Raw genomic sequence first — 4,240 nt, 5'->3', positions numbered from 1 at the left:
GACGTTGGGCCGCTCTGGGGGTAACTGCCGGAGCCGCCTCTCAACCTTCTCGGTGTTGGCCCCGCCCCTTCGCACCCCCAGGCTCCGGAGCTGCACTGCGGCTGCGCGGGGTGTGGGGTTTGGCACTGCTCCTCCGCCCTGCCCCGAGGTTCCATGCTCTTGTGAAGTACCCCAGTGATTGTGCTGTGACCGGCCGGTAGGGACGTTCTGGAACCTCCCCTCCTCGCCCCAGCTCATCCCTTTGACTTTCCTTGGCTTCCCCTAACTCTTAAGCTTTACCGAAATCATTTTATTCTTCAGGCCTCTAGTCTAGGGAGTGGATTTTAAGGGTGAACACCCAGTTAACTGTCAGAAACTCCGGGCTAGTGGCTGACCCATTCTAGAACCGGAGTCGGAGTACATTCCCACTCGGAGACTCGGAATTTGCACAACGGAGTAAATAATGCGTATTTCATCGTTTGGATAAAAACAAATATGAAAAGGAGTTCAGGCGCTATGAACAGGACAGTGTATTTTAATGTAGGGAGACTGACTTTTGTCCCTCAGACGTCAGGCCGCCACCCCCAACCACCAACAATTCATTTTCTTTCATTTGCCCTAGAAATGGTCGCAGAGTGCCTATTCTGAACCAAGTGCAGAAAGTTTATCGTTGACTGACAAGGCACAGCCCCACCGAGTTATGAACTCCGATGAACGTCAGATTTCTCTTTTCTTTCCTCTTGTCATCTATTTTCACTGCCTCTAGAGTGGCCACAAACCTGTGCTGTGAGTGTGTTTAACAAAGACAGCCATGTAAGTGCTGATCAGCAGTCATGGCTAGGCTTTTGTGCCTCTTGAGCCTCACACCAATGAGAAACAGCCTGTTTTCTTTGCGTTCCACTGTTTGCTGTACTGTCTCCACCAATACATACACAGAGACACCCTTGTAGATCGCACAGGTTTCAAAACCCTGCCTTATGCCACCTCCTCTGTGAAACCTGAAAACACCAGACAGTCGCAGTTCCTTAGTGTTCACGTTGTACAAACTTCTAGCACCACAGGGTAGCTCTGGCAATACGGTATTTTGTTGTTGTTGTTTATTTCTTTCACTGAGACCATTTAGAAACAGCTTTACAAGTATGTATACTCCCACATACTTGAAGATAATCTGTATAAATATCCACTTTTCTTGCGATGAGTTATTCTGAGCCTAGGACGTCTGCAGCTTCCGTTCTCTCAAGACGTGTCACTGCTGTCCGTCAAAGATGCTTTCCTCGCTGCCTAAAGTGACTCTCCAGTCACCTTGTGTGTGACTTTGTTTTTTCTTTTTATGGCATTTCCTGTGGCCTAAAATTGTTTGTGTGCTATGTTTCTCTCTTTCCCCTCCTCACTGAAATGAAAGGTCCATGAAAGAAACGAACCATGATAGTAAAGCATCAAACTTATTATCGTATAGTATAAAATTAACAATATTAACTTTTAGTGGATTTATTGGGTGTGTTTTTATAATATAAAAACAAATATAAGAAAATTAGAAGACAAAAGAGCTTTTTCTTTGGAAATAAATTCCCAAACATTCAAATTATACTTCCATTTCCTTTATTTTTCTTTTCTTTTTTTTTTTTTTTTGTTTGTTTGTTTGATTGATTTGGTTTTGTTTTGTTTTGTTGAGACATGGTTTCTCTGTATAACCTTGGCCATATATAGCTTTGGAGCCTACCATGAAATTCATTCTTGTAGACCAGACTGGCCTTGAATTCACAGAGATCTGCCTGCCTCTGCCTCCTGAGAACTGGAATTAAAGGCATGCCCCACTACCACCCGGCTTTATTTTTCAAACTAAAATTTTATATTGGGTAAACTGTTACTTTGTAGTTGTGCTGACATTTAAAGGCATTGGGCCTTTGGATAATTTGTCTTGATACACTAGAATAATTCAAGCATAAATTAAGACCCAAAGTTTTCCTGGAAGTTGATGCTCTTTTGATGGAGAAAGGCTACAGGACTTGTCAGCCGTCTGAGACCCTTAGTACACTCACCTTAAACTTGGAAAGCACCAGAAAGCATGCTTCTTAGATTAAGTTAAAGCACTACTGATGTGGAGCTCTGTGCTCAGGCACAAAAGCCTTGGGTTCTAGCCTTAAAGTCAGAGTGCTGTGGTTTACCCATTGGATACCCTCAGAAGGCTGGTTCTACTCAAGGGCCCTCCTAGAAATGCAGAGAGCTCAGGAGGCACCTCACTTCCTCAAAGATACATGATTGGCTTTATATGCTCAGGGCAAAAGTGCTATAATCCAGTGGTATAGCTGCTGGCCAACTGCCCATGATTTTGAAAGTCACTTTAAGTAAGCTTATTAGTTCACCTAGCTAGACTTGAGTGGAATCATTTCTTCCATCTGCCATGACATTCTGAGATGAATAGGAAGACACACCCCTGGGATAGTCACTTAACAAACACTCTTCCAGACACCTCCACTGAGTGAGCATCCAAGAGAGGTCACCCTATTTTTACCTGTTAGACGTTACTTTTTGTTTTCAGACCACACTTTGTTTGCTTGTTTGTAAATATTTATTTTTATTTATGTGTGTGGCTGCGTGAATTGATGTGTACCACATGTGTGCAGGAACTGGAGTTACAGGCAGTTGTAAGCTGCCTGATGTGAGTGCTGGGAATTGAACCCAGGTATTCTGAAAGAACAGTAAATGCTCTTAGTCTCTGAGCCATCTCACCAGCCCTGTTAGCCGGTGAGACATCAGCTTGAAATGATTATAAAGGAACAATTCAGAGGATTCCTTAATTCATATAAATGAAGCCAAACTAGTAAATTGCTTCTTGACTTCAGTGACATAAGTTTCTCTTTTTAGCTGAACTCTATTTTAATTTCTATTATTTTTGTGTGTATGGTGTGTGCTGCAGCACTTTTCAGAGGTCAGAGGACAACTTTTGGGAGTCAGCTCTCCTTCCACCTTGGGGTCAGGGGATCAAACTCATGTTGTCATACTTGGGTGACAAGCACTTTGACTTGTTAGATAATCTTACCATCACTGGATGGTCTTTTGAAATTTAAAATTGAAATTATTAGTGTTGAATTTGTGTGTGTGGTTTATGTGTGTGTATGTATGTGTATGTGGAGGGGCACATTTGTGTGTGCATACATGTTTAGAGGCCAGAGATTGACTAAGTGTGTTTTTCTCTATACACTTCACCTTATGTAATAACAATTATTCAATGTGTGTTTGCGTTTGTGTTCTATGAGGACAGGTATTCTTTCTTAGTTCATAGACTACGCAGTGTCCAATTACAAGATAGAAGTCTGCTATTTCCATGCCTTTGGTATATGATAAACTTGGTGTGTTCTTTTCCCTGGAAAAGAAGAAAGAAAAGAATTAGAAGTCCTTTGGAGTGAGCTTTATGCTAATGCAAGATCTGGTTTTTATTTGCCTATTAATGAGCCTTGGAGATTTTCATTGTCAAAAAAAATGCAGTGTTGTAGAAGCCAGAAGGAAAGAATATTCCAAAAAGGAGGGTGTTCAGTCAGAGATAGCAAATGCTGATGAGGACCAGGAATCACACATGAACTGTATCAATAAGGTTATCAATAACTTTTACAAGTATCATTTCATTCAAAAATCTAAATTACAGGGTGGGACAAAAAAATCCGGATTACAGTGGACTGGGAAAAGAATGGCTGGGGTTGATGTGTGGAAAAATATAGTTTGCTCTTTAGCTGCTTGGAGAAAGCAGACATAAATGGTAGCTGAGGGAGAATGCAAGAAAGAGGTGAAAGTTGGGTATTGTTTTATAATTCTGTACAGATTTGGTTCTATTAACAAATATAAACAACAAATAAAGAGGATTGAAGTATGGAGCAGGGGAAACAGGAGGTAATAGGGCTGCAGGGGTGTGTCCCTATTACTCTACAAGCTTCTGTGCCCTCACCCCGCCTTTGGGCGGGACACCTGTGGCGGCATCTTCAGTAACTTTTGGGGAGGGGACTTCTAAGTGTTGCCAGAAGGAAACAAAAACTAACGCATGTTTCTGCATGTTATACTCTCCAGGTGATGTTGGGGGTGGGGAGATTCAGTTTTATTTGAGTCCTCAGTTGCAGAAAATTCAAAGAGTATATTGGTACCCACTATTGAAAAGGAGCTTACAAGGCAACTAGAAAAATATGCCACATTCTAGATGTCCTGGTTACGTGAACTGCCCCCAAGAACTGCTTTGTGGAAGCAAGAGGGGGCTTCATGGAAGCTGCTGCTG

This window comes from Microtus ochrogaster, linkage group LG1, assembly GCF_000317375.1.
Source record: "Microtus ochrogaster isolate Prairie Vole_2 linkage group LG1, MicOch1.0, whole genome shotgun sequence".
Taxonomy (NCBI): Eukaryota; Metazoa; Chordata; class Mammalia; order Rodentia; family Cricetidae; genus Microtus; species Microtus ochrogaster.
The sequence above is the reverse complement of the archived record's forward strand: the minus strand, read 5'-3'. Positions refer to the sequence as shown.